The sequence below is a fragment of the Ictidomys tridecemlineatus genome, chromosome 1 (genome assembly GCF_052094955.1).
Source record: "Ictidomys tridecemlineatus isolate mIctTri1 chromosome 1, mIctTri1.hap1, whole genome shotgun sequence".
Lineage (NCBI taxonomy): Eukaryota > Metazoa > Chordata > Mammalia > Rodentia > Sciuridae > Ictidomys > Ictidomys tridecemlineatus.
Window position 1 is genome coordinate 196,337,670 of NC_135477.1, and position 18,655 is coordinate 196,356,324.

An 18,655-nucleotide genomic window follows, 5' to 3' on the forward strand; every position below is an offset into this window, starting at 1 on the left:
CCTCCAAAAGGAAATATGTATATACACACACACGCAACTGTTGTCTCCTTTCTCCTACTTCGACTCAGCGCAAAGCTTAGTGCTTTCATAGCATGATAGTTGATTTCCCCTCTGGGTCCATTCGGCTTTCAGCGGGTTCCCAGGTGAACTGAAATGCAGAGCTGTTCTCATCTGGTTGCCCTGGGAGTTTCTGTGGTCTCAGTACAACCCGTTCCTCTCTGGCGCAGCTCCTTCCCTCTCTTCCACCCTCTGCGGGTGTGGGGACCTTCTCGCCCCCCTCCTTTCTCTAGCCCAGGGCCCCAGCTGCGCCCTCTTGGGAGACACCCGCTGCCACATACTCTGGAAGTGAAGCTGGAGAAGAAGGCGGGGGAGGCACAAAGGGTGGAGGCCGTGCAGCAGCACAGCCAGAGGGGCGGCTGAAGGTTGCATCTGCTGGAAGGAGGCTTTTCAGCTGCCTGGTAACCGGCTGCCAGAACAGAGAGAGAGGGAGAGAGAGGGAGAGGAGCATAGAGCAGGGCAGCAGCTCTTGACGTCAGGACCAAGGGAGAGGATCCTGTCAGCAACCCCAGCCCGCCCCAAAGCCAGACCAGCGGACTGCGGGAGAGGAGCCGGACAAGAGGTGCAGGCGGAATCTGAGTGGGGGGCACAAAAGCCCTTGGCTAGGGCGCAGCATGCCCCCTGCTCCAGGGCCATGGAGATCACCCTGGTTCCCCTGGAGAACGGAGGTGCCATGACCATCAGAGGAGAAGGTGAGGCAAGAGCAGGCTGTGGTCAGACCACCGGAGGAGAGCTTCGGTATCCTCCTATGGCTGGGCTTAGCGATGGGCACAAAGAGCAGGCTCCAAGGGGGCGCAGCACACAGAGGGGCACGGACCCAGGAGGGCAACCTTTGCCTCCACTGCCTCAGGAACTGCCTCAGCCTAGAGGGCCCACTCCAGAGGATGAGGAGGGAGAAGGCGACCCCAGCTTGGGCATGGTGGAGGACCAGGTACCAGTACTGGGACCGGGGTCCCTTCACCACCAGAGAGTTCTCATAAACATCTCTGTGCTGCGCTTCGAGGCGCAGCTGGGCACCTTGGCTCAGTTCCCCAATACCCTCCTGGGGGACCCAGCCAAGCGTCTGCGCTACTTTGACCCTCTGAGAAATGAGTACTTCTTCCACCGCAATCGGCCCAGCTTCGATGGCATCCTCTACTACTACCAGTCTGGAGGTCGCCTGTGGAGGCCACTCAATGTCTCCCTAGAAGTTTTCGCAGATGAGATCCGCTTTTACCAGCTGGGGGACGAGGCCATGGAGCGCTTCCCGGAGGACAAGGGCTTCATTAAAGAAGAGGAGAAACCCCTGCCCCGTTAACCAATTCCAACGTCAGGTGTGGCTGATCTTTGAATACCCGGAAAGCTCTGTGTCTGCACGAGCCATCGCCATCGTCTCCGTCTTAGTCATTCTCCTTTCTATCATCATCTTCTGCTTGGAGACCCTGCCTGAGTTCAGGGATGAACGTGAGTTTCTTTGACATACCCCGGTGCCTCACCAGCCTTCTGCCCCCGCCTCAGGGACCAATGGCAGTGGGGCCATGGCACCTCCCTCTGGCCCGACAGTGGCCCCACTCCTGCCTAGGACATTGGCAGACCCTTTCTTCATTGTAGAGACCACGTGTGTCATCTGGTTCACTTTTGAGCTGCTTGTGCACTTCTTTGCCTGTCCCAGTAAGGCAGAGTTCTCCAGGAATATCATGAACATCATTGATATTGTGGCCATCTTCCCCTAATTCATTACCCTGGGCACTGAACTGGCAGAACAACAGCCAGGAGGTGGAGGAGGGGGTGGCCAGAACGGGCAGCAGGCCATGTCCTTGGCCATCCTCAGGGTGATCTGCCTGGTCCGGGTGTTCTGCATCTTCAAGCTCTCGAGACACTCCAAGGGGCTGCAGATTCTGGGGAAGACCTTGCAGGCCTCCATGAGGGAGCTGGGGCTGCTCATCTTCTTCCTTTTCCTTGGAGTCATCCTCTTTTCCAGTGCTATCTACTTTGCAGAAGCAGACAACCAGGGGTCCCACTTCTCCAGCATCCCTGATGCCTTCTGGTGGGCAGTAGTCACTATGACCACCGTGGGCTATGGGGACATGAGGCCCATCACCGTGGGTGGTAAGATTGTGGGCTCTCTATGTGCCATTGCTGGGGTCCTCACCATTGCCCTGCCTTTGCCCGTCATTGTCTCCAACTTTAACTACTTCTACCACAGGGAGACAGACCATGAAGACCAGGCAACCCTGAAGGAAGAGCAAGGCAACCAGAGACAGGGGTCTGGACTAGACTCTGGAGGCCAAAGGAAGTACAGCTGGAGCAAGGCTCCCCTCTGCAAGGCTGGGGGGTCCTGAGAATTCCGACAGTAACCGAAGGGGCAGCTGCCCCCTGGAGAAGTGTAATCTCAAGGCCAAGAGCAATGTTGACTTGCTGAGATCTCTGTATGCCCTCTGTCTGGATAGCAGCTGGGAAACAGACTTGTAAAGGGAGGCAGCAGATTGGGGAACAGGGGTGGCCTCTGAAGCTGGGGATTTACTTTATACCACAGAGTATTCCAAGTCCACCTTGTTACGGAAGCCTGTTTTTCTCTTCCTTCTACCCTATAACTCCCCATTTTCCCTCCTTTTTCCATGACACCAAGGGTCACCTATTTTTAAAAAGTACCAAATTCCATGACGCAGGAGCTGTTGAAATGGTGAGCGCTGTGAGATGGATGTATTTTAGCCAGTTTCCTATACCCAGCAGAGGGATAACCCAAACAAAAATGACTTTAAATAGCTCAGATCCTAAGAGATTTTGTAGCTCTCCCCATCCATGTGTTCCAAATTTGTTTTACATATTATTATATTTGTGTATAGGAGACAATGTTATTTTTATGGCTGGTGAGTAAATTTTTGTACTGTAGTTCAGAGGGAGAATATTTGCATTTATTCCCAAGATATATGTTGAATTTATGGAAAAGAGTTTTTTGATGTTTTCCTGGGATACTTGGAGCCAGAGATCCTGGCATGGCTGTTTCTTCAAGTCTCTCTCTTTTCTGGGATGTAGTATGGGTGCTTTGTATCTAGGGTAAGGAATGTTCTGGAAAAAAAAAAACAGATCTGACTTTTTCTGTGAGCCTTAAGTGATTCTTATAACTTTCTTTGAAAAACATTCTAATGGTGTTAGAGGAAGACTTCTGATAATCCATTTTCCTTATTTTTAATCCCAGGAAATAAATTGTGACTTACTTGGGGCAAGTGTTAGTTTTTTTTTTTTTTTTTGAAATTTTAGATAATAGTCTGCCACTTGTTGTTTCTGGTTTTGGAGTCAGAGCAAATGCCTCGACTGGGGGTAGAAGACTTGGAAAGCTAATAATGGTTTTTCTGTGCCTCAGAGGCGATGGTGGGTAGATTCTGTTTGTTTCAGGCTGCCTTTGACACAGACACACTGCAAGGTGCTGTGTGATGCGTGGTATCAGACATCCCATCAGTATGGACTGTGCAGGGGGCTAAAAGGAAGAGGATGGTGAGTACACCCCCAACCCCACCCCAGTGGTTCCCTGGGGCCAGATTTCTGAAGTGTCCTTTTCTGCAGGTTTTAGGACTTCCTTGGCACTGCTCTCACTAGCTCTGAGAAACAAATCTGATTTCCACAGGCATGAAATCTGTTCACAAAAGCGCAGATGAGTGTGAAAGTCACACAGGGAACAGTGCCTGATGCTCACTGCCCTATGGCACTGCAGAGGAATGAGCAAAGCCTTTATGGTGGACAGTAGCAGCAAGAGGCCAGGGGAAGGATTTGCCTGTTCCCATTAATTCTGGTTTTGACAGGTTGTAGCCTTCCCTGAGCAATCCCTGAACTCAAAGCAAATCCCTTTGTTTCCTTTATACTGAGTGGCTGTGGCAAAACATGACAATAGGAATAACCCTGGCTACAATTTCTCTCTAGGTCTATATATCAGGATTCCTGCTGCTGCTTTTCCTGCTGGATAATCCAAAGACTGGTTGTTTTCCAGTTTTAGCAAGGAGGGCCTGTGACCTATAATCACAGGTCCTCTCCTCAAGAGTGGGCTTATTGACTGATTCTGAAGGTGTGTCCAGGTGGAGGATCCACTAACTCCATGTCTGGGAATTGTGGATTTAAATAAGATACAAGAATAAAAGCCAGTGTCTGTGAATGCCCGAGTCATTTCCACTCAAGAGCTATTAACAGCGATATCGGGCAGGCAGGGCTCTGTTTGTTTGTTTTTTTAATTTCATGCTAAAGCAAAGGAAGAAGAACAAAAACACTCTATTTATTTCTAATTTACAGTCTGCCTGAAAGCAGGGCATCTTGCCAAAACTCAATCCCACTCGTCTTACCTTCAAACCCTCTATGTCTTTAAAACCAGTGCTTGTGGTTTAGCACTGACATGGCAATTGGGACTGACTGATAACCTCTAGACCTCTACCCTCCCTAAAAAAAACAAAACCCATGTCACCACCTTCCATCTGAAGGGCCCTTCTTTTAGGCTTAAGTAACGCAGAGCACCGAGGTCCTGTACCTGTCTGTGTACCTGACTAGGTGTTGTTCCATTCAGATGGACTGCTGCATCTTTAGATGTCCAATGCGTGGGTATAATCTTATACACATCCTCAGTGATAGCAAGAAGGAAATGAGAAAGTGAAGCCCCCCCCCCCATTTTCAAGGGATTGGAGGCTGGTATCTCAAGTCAGTTTTACAAAGGGGACCAAGCTGATTTAAGAAGGAACCCTGGAGTCTGTCCAGCCTACCAGTCTCCTATTACAGCCTCCCATCCTGAGGGCCAGTGACATGGGACCTGTCCTGTAGCACCAGGAGGAACACTCACTAGACAGTTCAAAGTGTTTCAATCTCTCCATATTCTCAGTGCACCTGTTGCTCTGATTCTGGAAACTACTCCACTGTTCCACCCAAGCCATCATGATTTGTCTTTGTAGGTAATTAGCAGGAGCAATCTAAAGGTCAAGGCTCTTCCCCAGGCCAACTGAGGTAAGGAGCCCCTTCCTGCCCTCTGCCACTCTCCCTTCTCTGCTGTCACTGATTTTCCATAGCCTTTACCTTCCTGAGGAGATAAAATCAAGTGGCCTCAGCCAAGCTTTTTATCCAGATGTTACTTCCTGGCTCCCACAGCAGGAAACCCTTTCTGGGTTTTTATGATCTCCCAGTTTTGGCAAACAAGACACAGAAAGAAGAGCTATACTTGGGTGTCAGGTACTTTGTGAATTCAGCAAAGCATCTGTCCCCCTCTTTTTTTTTATTTTTCCAAAGATTGTAAAGAAGGTGACTTAAAAAAATGTTCTAATTAGTTATACATGACAGTAGACTGCATTTTGACACATCATACACAAATGGAGCATAACTTCTCATTCCTCTGGCTGTACATGGTGGTCACCACTCAGAAGTTTCTTTTTCTCAGTACATGCTCTCTGATCCCTAAGGCATTACAGTTTCAGGAAAATAAAACAAAACAAAACACCTTTTTCACTTTAAAAGCCCCAGCTCCTTAGTTTGCCCTGCAGCCTGCTGGGATACTCCCTGGAGAGAGGAAAGAAATAAAACAGAGTACTGGCCCTTGCAGAATTTTCCCATAGACTTTGGAGTTGCATTATTCTAATGGGATGATGTAAGACTCCACCTAGTGTTTCACAGTTTTGGTCTTACATTTAGGTGCTTGATCCACTTTTGAATTATTTTGTATCATGTGAATGAAAGGGGTCTAGTTTCAATCTACATGTGTACATCCAGTTTCTCACCACCATTTATTAAAGAGACTGTAATTTCACCAAAGTACACTCTTTATGCCTTTGTTGACAGCTATTGGCTGTGAATACATGGATTAACTTCTGGAGTTTCTTTCTGCTTCATAGGTCTAATGGTCTGCTCTTATGCCTGCACCAGGCTGTTTACTGTAGCTGTATAGTATGGTTTGAATTCAGGTATTGTGATGCTTCTGATTTTTTCATTTTTGTTTTGTTTTGTTTTGCTCAGAATTGCTTTGATTATTCTGTATCTTTTGTAATTTCATAAGAATTTTGTGATTTTTTTCTAGGTTTGTGAAGAATTGCCTGATATTTTGACAGAAATTGTAGTGAATCTGCAGACTAGTCTGGGTGGTATGAAAATTTTAACCATATCATTTCTTCTAATCCATGAGTAAAGGAAGTCTTTCCATTTTTTTCTCTGATCTCTATGATTTCTTTCATGGGTCTTTTATAAAGTTTCATTATACTGTTATTTCACTTCTTAAATTTATTTCTAAATTTATTGAGTCTTATTAAAATGCTACTGGTTTTGTATGTTGATTTTGCATCTTACAACTTTTCTAAATTAGTTTGTCAGCTCTAACAACTTTTGGTGTAGTCTCAGGTGTTTATTTGTAAAATATCGTGTCATTTGCAAATAGAGGTAACTTGACTCATTCCGTTCCAATTTGAATGTCCTTGATTCATTCTCATGCCTGATTACTCTAAGTTTTCCAGTACTGTGTGGAATAGGAATGGACATTCTTGTTTCATTGCAGATCTTAGAGAAAATGTTTTCAGATGTTCTTCATTTAGCATGATGTTGGTGGTGGGTTTGTCCTATATTGTCTTTATTGTGTTAAGCCCTGTCCCTATACTTAATTTATTAAGGGTTTTTAGCATGAAAGGATTTTGAATTTTATTGAATGGTTTCTCTGTATTTATTGAGATGATCAGATGGGTTTTGTTTCTTAATCTGTTGATTAAAAAACAAAAATATATAACATTTATTGACTTATATTTGTTGAACCATTCTGACATCCCAAAGATAAATGCCATTTAACATGTGTTGGATTTTGTTGCTTTTTTGTTGTTGTTGTTGTTGAAAGAAAAATTTTGTAGCTATATTCATCAGGGACATTGCTCTGTAGATTTCTTTTTTTTTGTTATGTCTTTGTCTGGTTTTTGTACCAAGATAATGCTGGCCTCATAAAATGAGTCTGGCAGAGTTTCTACCTTTCTGTGTTTCTTGGAATTTCTTAAGATGTATTAAGACTAGTTCTTTAAGTGCATCGTGGAATTCATAGCAAAGCCATTAGGTCCTGGGCTTCTCTTTGTTGGGAGAAGTTTTGTTGCTGATTCATTCTCATAGCTTGTTATTGACTTCCAGGAGTTCTTTGTCTTCATGGTTCAATTTTGGTGGGTTATATGTATCCAGGAATCTATCCATTTCTTCTAGGCTTTCTAATCTGTTGGGTGTATAGTGATTCATAATAGTCCCAATGATCTTCTATCTGTGGTATCCATTGCATGTCTCCTTTTTTATTTCTGATTTTACTTATTTGAGCCTCCTCTCCATTTTTTTGCTGATTATTCTGGCCAAAGTTTTGCTGATTTTGTTTATCTTTTCAAAAAGTCATTTCTTCATTTCACTGCTTTCTCTCTTCTGTTTAGTCTCTATTTCATTTACTTGTGATATGACCTTTACCATTCATTGCCTTCTGCTCTGTGTGGGTTTAGTTTATTCTTACCGTCCTTTGGCTCTCAGATGTAGGAATCCTTTAAGCATTTCTCAAAGGGCTGGTCCAGTGATGATTAATTTCCCTAGTTTTTGCTTTTTCTGAAAAATATTTTTAAATTTTCCTTTCATTTATGAGGGATGGCTTTGCTGGGTAAATATTTTTGTTTGGCACATTTTTTTCTTTCAGAATTTTGAATGTGTCATTCCATTCTCACTTAGCTTATAAGTTTTCTGCTGAGAAATCTACTCCTGGTCGTATAGAAGTTTCCTTAAGTGTGACTTAGCTCTTTTCCCATGCTGTTTTTAGAATTGTGTCTTTGTCTTGGACATTTGAAAGTTCAACAGTAAAAAAGGCTTTTTTTTTCTGTCAAATCTGTCTGGGGTCCTTTGGGTCTCCTGGACCTGGATGTTCACATCTTTCCCAAGACTAAGATTAGGGACATTTTCATTTATCATTTCATAGACTAGGAGTTCTGTTCTTCATCAGGCATTTTGTCTCTATCATTTCCTCTGGGGTCTATTGCTCTCAGGAGTTATTATATTCCTTTGGAGGCAACATGTTAACTTACTTTTTCATTCTGTATGCCTATGTTTATGTTTCTAGTGGATCTGTTGTCTCTATCAATTTTTATAAAGTGACTTTCACAAACACTTTATTCTCAATATGTATCTTAGGGTGTCGGTTTGCTAAGCTACATTGGCTTTGGTTCTAGTTGGATGCTGTAGCATAGTCTCCCTGTAGCTTCTTCAGTTATAACTGATGGAAGCTTGCAGGAGAGGAAGGCAGCAGACAGCGTAGAGCTTGAATCTCTATGGTGGCATGCAGGCCAAGGTGGTGATGGAGGGAGGGTGTTGAAATATGAGCCCTAAGTCCCCACCATGGTGCATGAACCTAAAGCAGTAGCACAGAGCAGGCTCCAGGTCTTAGCGGGCAGGAACTCTGGCTTCTAGGTCTTGGGGGCAGGAACCCCTACTGTGCTAGTCCCTGCATGGGCTTGGGTGCTGGGCTCTTGGGCACACTACTGGGTAGAGTTGGGTTTATGAGGCTGCAAGCCTTATGCTTATGTGGTGGAATGTCTGTGGGGCCCCAGAGATGGGGATATTCAGAGGTTTCAAAGGTAACATGAATTCTAACAGTAGGTCCTTTCTTGACAGGGTGACATGCTGTAGCACCATGTGCTCTGGGGGTTAGGAAAGGAGGCCATGTGAGTTTCCTCTCTGAGGCAAGGCTATTGGGCATGCTCAGGGGACCTTCCCCAACTGGGTTCTAAGCCAGTGACAACTGTGGGACTGTCCTGTAACCAGGATGAACAGAATCCACGTTGATGGGTTCCCCAGGGACTCTCCCATTTACCTTTCCCCTCATCTGTGGAGCTTAGATTTCAGTTGCTAATATGCTTCCCCCCACCCCACCCCCACACCCCCACCCCCTTTCTCATTCTGCTGCCATCTCTGCTTCCCATATGTCCCTTCATGGGTTCTAGCACTTCCTTTGGCTAATCACCTTGAAATGCAGATGTTTGTTTGTTGTTTGTGTTTTTGTTTGTGGAGAAGGAGGCGAGTGTGGTCACCTACATACATCCTTCTTGGAGACTTTCAGCACTTTTGTGTATGTATTTTATACTTTCAGAACTTTTACACTAAAGAAAAGAGGAAAACATCAGTATGTAAAACTCTCATTGTCAGGGTACAGGTTAGCAATTCTGAAAGTACTTTAAATATACATTAGGATTGAACACATAAGTAAATAAGTTATAGATAATGGGAACCAAAGTCCTCACAGTTAGAGGATGAAATTACAAATAAGTAAAAAAGAAGACCAGAATGAATCCTCTAACATAGGATTAGAGATAAGGTAACTCATGAACTCTGGATCATTTTAAGAATTAATATTTATATAAATAGATAGAGATGCAAATACACACACACACACACACACACGTTTACATATGAACACATACATTTCCTAGCTCCATCTGATGAAAGGCCTAGCAGTGGTGACATCCCAGTAGTAATGAGCATCCTCAATTCCCAAATCTTGGTTTTAAAATATAGTTCTCCAAAGAAAGAAACCATAGCTATTAGGGAAAAAATGGCTGATTGTAGGTATGAAGAATGGAAATGCAAAATGAATTTGAAGCACATTGTAGAGCTAGCAGGTAAGAAAGCACTCACCAAAGAGAGAGAGAGAGAGAGAGAGAGAGAGAGAGAGAGAGAGAGAGAGAGAGAGAGAGAGAGAGAGCGAGCGCAAGAGAGAGAGAGAGTAGGGGGAAGATATAGGAGCATGTTAAAAAGGCACAGAAGTCATCAAAAAGAGATCCCAATGGTCAAAAGTAAGAAAATTTGCATGACAAAATAATTACATTGTTAAATTTAAATTTTAACTCTTAAAAATAATCATAACTGACTCCACAGTGATATAAATAAATGGCTAAATAAATAAATGAGGGAGCAAATAACAGGGTCTTTCTAGAAAATTTCCAAATAATATATGTGATACCCTCACCAGGAGATGGGGCTTAATTCCCTCCCTTGAGTGTAGCTGGACTGTGACTCACTAGTAAAGAACAGCAGGTAGGAGAAAATGGTAATTTCATACTGTGGAAACTTGACAGACACCAAGTGGTAATTCATGCTGCCGCCACACAAACTCTGACGTGCTGCTGTGAGAGGGCATTTCACCTCTGTGATCTTGCTGCCATTAACTCATAACCTCAGTTTAATTATGAGAAAATGGTAGACAGACTAAATTGAGGGGCACACTGCAAACTACTTGACCTGTGCTCCTTAAAATTATCAGGGTTATGGGAAACAAGGAAAGGCTGAGAAACTAGGAGACTGAGGAGACATGAAAAGTGCAATGTGTATCTTATATTGGATCCTGGAACAGAAAAAGGACATTACTAGAAAAACTCATAAAATATGAATACAGTTTGTGGTCTAGTTAATAATAAGGGACCAATGTTTGTTTCTTAGTTTTGACAAATGTACCATAGTTATCTAAGAAAGTAGTGAACATTAGGGGGAGTTAAAAAAAAAAGTATTCCAGAACACTGTACCATTTTTGCAGCTTTCTCTAAATTAGCTAATATTATCCACAAACAAGATACTAATTAAATAAAAGTAACAATTTCTATGTAACACATGATCCTAGTTTTGTTTAAATATACTCACAAGCATGTGCATACATTCATTCACACATAGAGAGACACACACACACTCACAATATGGAAAAAAAATAGGTCAGTGCCACAGTCCGGCTGCAGCAAAATAACTGGGGGGTAATTGTGTAGACTGATACAGCAGGAGTAGGAGCTGTTTATTGTAGGACCACAGAGGTATATATACATTCCACACAGCTTATCTTAATTAACCTAAACTAGATACAGCAGTCAACCAATAAGGAATCTCCACACTTAATGGCTTGCTAGCGTTACTTCACAAACTACTCTCCCTGTTAAAATGCCAGGCACCATCCTGACTTGTTTACAGACTCTAACAGGTCAGAATGCAGCAGCACATTAAACATCGTGTGTGAGAGCACACACATTTCCTATAAAAGCAGGGTTGAAGCTCCTGGAGACAGTAGCAAGAGAAATGAACAGCACCCCATCATTGACTGTTTTCTAGGACATTACCAAAGATCAAGAAGGCTGGTTGTGGGGACTAAAACAGGGATCTCAGTCTTTAGGGGGTGGAGTTTTGAGTTCACCGTTAAGGAAGGCATCATCCTGGCAGGATGCAGCCAGGATACAGCAGTCCCATGACAAGGCAGGTCCCAGGCTCCTATCCTAACTGGCCAGCTCTCCATGAGTGGAGGTCCTCCCCTCCAGACGAGGGAGCTGTTTCAAGCTTTGCAGTTGCATTTGTATCACGCGGCAACCTACAGGTAAGATTTACCAGGGTGATGTTCACACATGGGGAAGCATCAGCCCAGAGTGACTTCCAGAGAATGACCTCCATGACCCTGTCAGCACAGAATCCCATAGGGCAGAATATTGGTGATGGGTGCATCCCTAAGCTAGAGGGCCACCCACAGCCAGTGGGAAGGCAGTGATGCTTCCAGATTGACACCCATCTCCTGGTATAAGGGCCATTCTCACTATTGTGGTTTGAATATGAGGTGTTTCCCAAAGGCTCAAGTGTGAGACAATGCAAGAACACCCAGAGGTGAAGTGATTCGATTATGAGTTGGTCTAATCAGTTGATCCATGGACTGGCTGTATGGTAACTGTAGGTAGGTAGGGTGTGGCTGAAGGAAGTACCCTGTCTTTGGGATTTACATTTTGTCCCTGGTGAGCAGAGTGCTTTCCCTCTCTCCCTCCTCCCCCTTCCTGGCTCTCATGAACTGAGCAGCTGTCCTCCACCATGTCCATGAGGTTCTGCCTGACCTCCCGCCCAGAGCAATGGAGATGGCTGACCATGGACTGAACCTCTGAAACAGTGAGCTCAAAACAGACTTTTGCTCCTCTAGGTGGTTCTTGTCAGGTAAATTGGTCACAGCAATGCAAAGCTAACACACAGACTCCCAGACGCCCCAAGAGAAAACAGAGGTGTGGAAAGAATATCTGGGTTGACATCCCTACATGGACAGCTTCACCCTAGACTCCTGGGTCCCTGAGGAACTCCTAAGGGTAGGAGGTACAGATCTCTAGACCAGTGGTCCATCCAGTCTGCCATGAGCAAAGCACTGGGCAGGTACAATATAGGTCATTGATTCATTTGCTCTAGGGTCCCTTTGCTCCCTGGGTCCATGGGTAGTAAGGGGTGTAGAATAGTCCCCATCGTATGTGATATGGTGATTCTCACAGAGCCCTATCTTCTTAATGGCCCAAAAGGAATCTCTACCTTGTGCATTTATCTCAGGGTGTTGAGGAAGAAACAATGGTGGCCCAAACCACAAATGTCTACCTGAACTCTGTTCCCAAGTATCAAGGTCACAGCCTGCAAACATGCTCCTCTAAACAAAGGGCAAGTCTGTGGCCTTTCCAGTTCTCCTATCAGCCATTCTAAATGACCACAGGGAACTAAAAATACAGTCAGTGAAAAGGAGTCTCTTTTCAGAATCAGGCTGTGAAGTGAAATGTCAGTTTATTCACAGCCACAGACTTGGAATTCCCAATATAGCCACATAAGAAGTCTGACCCAAACACACACCCAGGCTTAGGGCCAAGAAAGAAGGATACTGGAGGAAAAGCAAGAGGTCAGCTTAGGTTTCCAAATACTGACACGAGGAGCAGGGCAAAGAGCTAAGTGGCAGCCATGGATGGACTGTGGGGAGTGTGCCATGGACATTGTGCTGAGGGGAGGAGACTTCAGGTTATCTCTGCCTACAGTGACTATGTTTGTGTCTTTGTATTTTTCCCGCAGTTCTGCTGAGGTATAATCTATAAATAAAAATTACATATATTCAAGGTGTATGATGAGATGGTTTGATATAGGTGTACATTGTGTAGTGATCACCACAATCGAATTAATAAGCACACCCATCACCACACACAATTATCTCTTTCCATGTGCAGTGAGAACGTATAAGATTTATTCTCAGGCTGGGAGTGTGGAGCACTTTCCTAGCAGGCACAAAGCCTTGGGTTGGATTGCCAGCACCACACACACACACACATACACACACACACACACAAAAAAAACCCTACTCTTTCGCAAAATTTCAAGAATGTAGTACCCACAGTATTTTAACAATAGTCACCACACTATATATTAGATGAACAGAACCTATTCACTTTTTAACTGAAAATTTGTATCCTTTAACCAACATTCCTCACTCCCTCAATGTCCCAGTCCCTAATAACTCCCATTCTATCCTTCCCTTCTATAAATTTAACTTTCTTACATTCTACATATAAGTGAGTATTTTTCTTTCTGTGATTGGTTTATTTCTCTTAGTATAATGTCCCTGTCCCTGTCCTTGCTAATGATAAGATTTTCTTTTTGTGGCTGAATAATATTCCATTGTGAAGTCAAATGTCAGTTATTCACTGAAACAAGCTTAGAATTCCAAATATAGCAAGAGGAGACCAACCCCACCTCGAACACACATTCAGGGCCAAGAAACAAGCATGCTAGAGGAGAAGCAAGTCTTTGTCCTTTTTAAATTTCATTTTTCCCCATTTACCCAATAAACATGTAGGTTGATTCAATGTCCTGGCTATAGTGAGTAATACTACAATGAACAGAGGGGTTTTTTGGAGAGATTCTGGTTTATTTCTTTTAGATATATATTCAAAAGTGGGATTGCTGGATTGCATGGTAGTACCAGTTTTCAATTTTTGAGGAATCTCCATACAATTTCCTCTAATGGCTATTCAAAGGTGACCTTGTCTTTTAATTTATTCACCAAATTTTAACTATATCCTTCTGGATGCTCAGAACTCTACAGTTCTTACAGAGTAACCATAACAAATGTTGAATCCCAAGCTGACTTCCCAAACACCTTTCAAAACTTTCCTTCCTTGGTCTATCAATAACTACTTTATTTGTTACTTTGGTAACAAATAAAAGTAGAGCCTCTGAAGAATTCAGGAACCAACTCATTGCCTTTCTATGCAAACATATGAACCCCAGATCCTGGCTGTGGGATATTGTGTATTCTGAGCAGCACAGGATACACAGCATCTATGAGACCTAGTGTCTTTTCCTGTGAAATGAGTTTCACTCCCATCCTTCATCCCAGACAAACCCATCTCAGTGCCCATCCCTGGGCTTTTCTTTCCTGATGAGCTCCAAAGATTCTTTATGCTTTAGCACTGTGTGTGATGAAAGAGGCCATGTCATTGGAGCTGGCTGAGGAAGGTCGGGGGAACTATACTATGCCTCCTTCCTAGCCTTCAGCGTAGAAGCTCGGCATAGTCATTGAATCAGGTAAGTGGGTATGAGCAGGGAATGATGCTGCTGGTTTCATTAGCAGACACTCCTGGTCCAGCAGCATGTCTTCCTATCTCCAGAGGTCTCACATCTCAGTGCATGATGTGTCTGGGGACTTGCAGAGAACTACTTTTTCTCTTTAAAGCTGTGCCACTAAAAACCTGTGCATCCTTGAGCAGGGAACCCTCTCAGATATGATAAGAGCTGGTGGATGAGGGTACCATCTGTGTCGTGGGCTTTTCACGTAAAGATCAAACTCAAAATCTTGATAGCATTAGGTCAGTTATTTTGAAAAAGATCTCTCTTTTGTGCATGCATTTATTCATTCATTAAACAATTTGAATTTGCACTGCATGCCAGACCACAAGTTTGGGATCCTGCATACAAAACAGAAAAGAAGGTACAGCCATGGAGTTACTAATCATGCAAACAACTAATCCTATGAGGTAGGAGGAGCAAAAATGCATGCATGCACAGTGCTCTCTGTGGGAATGATTGCTGTTACCCAGAAGGAAGGAGCAAGCAGCAAAGGCCTCATGGAAGAGGTTGTATGAGTCAGGGTCCTCCTGGCAACACACAGAACACGTGCATGACTGAAGACAGTGTCAAGAAGGGTAGCACAGAGGAGTGGGCAGTGCAAAAGGAGACAACTAGGTTCTGGGAGCAGCAAGATGCTTCCAAGTCTCTAGGCCTATAGAAGATGCAATGGATGGAGTGGGCATGGGATGCCCAGATCTGCAGGTGGCTATGACTGTGGCTGTGGAAGAGGGCTACTTACCCAGAGAGAGGCATGCAACCACTCCACAGCTGCAGGAGAAAAAGGGAGCACCATAAACTTTCTCCTCTGGATTCTGCTATACAGGATTCATGGCCAAAGTCAATTGAAAACTAGCAAACATGAAGATGAGGTGATGATCTCCAGGGAAGAGAATGGCTCTGGAGGAGAAAATAGATTCACCAGCAAGTGGGGGAATGTTTGAATTGGATGGGCAGAAAGGAGAGAAAAGCATGAGCCAAGAGGAAATCGATGAGGTGGGCAGTGGGAGGGTGCTTCAAGAATGGGGGCCAGTGGTCCCCTACATCTGGAGCTCAGAGTAGGACGCAGGGGAGAAGAGTTGGAGATGATCGACGTACGAAGAGACAAGCTTGATTCTGGCCCACAGTTTTGAAGGTTCCAATTTATTGTGGATTGGCCCTGCTCTTCTGGACCTGTGGAGAGGCAGTATGCCATAGAGGGAGAGCATGGTGGAGAACAAAGCTCATCTCATGGCCAAGAAATAAAGAGCGTGAGGAGCGGGCTGCGTCCCACTATCCCTTCAAGGGCACACCTCCAGTGACCTAAAGACCTGCACAAGGCCTTACCTCCTGAAGGCTCAGTCATCTCCTAGTAGTGCCATTCTGGGCCCAAGCCTTGAATGCATAAACATTCGGGGGACAGTTATTCAAAGCACAGCACCTACCTCATAGTTGGGAGGATAATGCTGGTATTAACCACCTTCCTGGGCTCCATCCAGCTCAACTAGCACAAGTATTATGAAAAATAAAGAACAAAGTCAGGCGTGGTAGCTCACGTCTATGATCCAAGTTATTCGGGAGGCCAGGGCAGGAAGATTTCGAGTCCAAGCTCAGACTCAGCAACCTCATAAGGCCTAGAAATACACAATAAAAATACACAATAAAAAGGGTTTGAGATGTATTGTTCAGTAGGTTCCCTCCTCAGTACCTCAAAAAAAAAAAAAGAAAAGAAAAGAAAAAGAAAAACCAAATAGAGCTAGATAAAGGAAACATGAAGGTGGACTCATTGTCATAGTTAGCGGGACCCTACTAATGGAGATTGTAGCACAGTTCTGTGCCACCGTGAACTTATACTTTTAGAAAAGGAAATTAATTCACACTTCTCATGAACAGAGGAAAATGGCTAGACATTCACTGGGGTCCCGTGAGGTGAGCACCAACCACACAGAGTACCTCCTTCCCAATCTCCCTACTCACCCCTTCTCTGTGACTGAATTGCCTGAGTCCAGCTTGCTGAAGCACATTTATCAGTTTATGAGTCTGTACTCCATCTGTCTGGTTGCCTTCAAGTCCAAACTCTTTATATTAATCAGTACCTCTTCTGCATTCCTCAAGAGTGTTAGGCACAAGGGGAAAGGACTGTAATATAGCATTGCCCGGCAGGTGGCAGCCAAGGCCCATGTTTGAGATCCAGGCTGCTCTTCAATCTGATAGAAATTTTTCCTTCTCCAATTCCAGTCCTAGAGTACTAGAGAAGACCACAGGCTTTTCCTCTAACATTTTATGGGGTACAAGTGTATGGTGACAAGTCAGGGACAAAGGGCCTAAAACTACACGCATTATGACAGATGACTTTGAAATAGGAAAAAAAAATATATGACACTCCAGTGTTGATAGTTGCTAGCCAGCAGAAAATGGAGACCTCTGTTTCAAAAGGATGGCCTCTTAGTCTGGAAGCTAAAGTTCCACCTGGAGACAGGAAATAGAGATGCCAGCATTTCTAAAGATCCATCACTGCTTTCAATCTGGAGCATACATTTTTGAACACATGAAGCTAGGCTTCTTCTTTTGATTTTAGGGTTCCATCTTTAAGAACTGAAAACTTTTGTTACTCGGGCTACCTGGCTTAGAAGTTTTGGAAAAGATGAGAGGAAAAAAAATGTAACCAATAAAGAATTCAACATTATGTACTGCATTTCTTTCACCTAATAATCATGATTGAAATTGCTTGGTCACTTAGGATGTACAAAGCATTTGATAGGAACAAACTGATTCAACCAGCTCAGCAACCCAGTAGAGAGGAGACAGCATGCTCATTCTACAGATGGGTTAATAAGACACAGAGTGGCTAATGTGCCCCATCACACTGCAAAGAAGAGAGCTAGGACTTCTACCCAGATGCCAAAGTCTGGCTTCACTTACTGTGCTACAGAGGGTCCAGGGTATGTGCTGTGTGTGGGTCTGTGGCGGAGACCAAAAAAGAGGTCTGTGAGTCACTGTCCCTGGCCTTAAGGGAATCAGAGAGGGGACAGACATAAGTGAAATATAATGTGCCAAACCTAATATGTAGTTCTATAACCGCTGAGGAGATGAACCTATCAACAGGTTATGAGGTTGTCCAGGAAGGCTCTGAAAACTTGAGAAGTGAAGAAGGGCACATAGAAGAGACTGCCAAGAAATAGAGACATAAAGGTGAGAGAGTTCTTGCCACCTTAGTTGGGGGAAAAGGGAAAAGACCGCTGCTTTTGTTGAGAGGAATCAAAAAGAAACCAGAAAGACAGAGACCCACCTTGAAAATGTACAGGAAATACCAGTTTATCTGTTGAGGTTCCCAAAGAACCAAGATCCCGGACTTGGAGGAACAGCTTCTTGTAGTACAGAAAGTGATCAGAACACAGCCAATGCACGACCGTGGCTGCTGGCACCGTGGGGCTTAGGGATGCTGCAGAAGCCTCTTCCCTAGGCTTCCTTTGGGTCAATAGCCACATCCTAAACTCCCAGAGCTGGTGATCTCAGCTCACATTTGATGTCACTATTTCCTCTAAACTATTCTTTAACTTAGAGAAATTAAGAACTCCAACATAGCACCTTAAAATAGGCAGAAAGGTCAATTATTGAATGTTGGGAACCAGGGAGCCAAAAGATAAACAGAAGAGCTAATCTCTTTTTCCTGTTCTTTAGGTAGAAAATTCCTACTGTCCAAATAGTCTTCCTGGACATGATGCTAATGGCCCTTGAGCAAACGCTGTGTCCCACAGGCTGACCCTTGAATGGGCTCTTGACCAGGTCCTTTACTCCCTTGCTCTCTCTCCTTCAGGGAAGCAGGCAGTCTGGTTTGTCCTCCCCCTCCCCTCCCCCTCGCCCAGGCTGTCACATCAGCGTGGCTTGCCCTTCGTGGCCTCCATGACTTTATCTTGGTTAAGAAGACAGATTTGGCAGTTCTCAAAATCAAAACATTTCTCTGTCCAGATCTTGCTGGTCAGGACACCATTATTTCTGACCCCTTGGACATGTTAAATGGTTTTTATTATTGTAGAAAAAATTGCGTGTTCTTAAAAAATAGCTATTTTACAGAAAGGCATGAAATGGGGAATGCTCCTTCCTCTGCCCTCCAGATATAAGCATGATTACCAGTTTCTGGGCATTTCTTGTTCTTGTTATGGTTACCATCATAGCATCAGACACAATATTTGTGTTTCTATTGTTGATCTATCCAACTTTAACATTGTGTCACCTACCCAAGGATAAA

General features: G+C 44.1%; 1 pseudogene; it reads left to right on the forward strand.

The window, feature by feature from the left end:
• The first annotated feature begins 430 nt into the window (after window positions 1-430).
• LOC101962657 (potassium voltage-gated channel subfamily A member 5-like) lies at window positions 431-2,508 on the forward strand (annotated as a pseudogene).
• The last annotated feature ends 16,147 nt before the right edge of the window (window positions 2,509-18,655 follow it).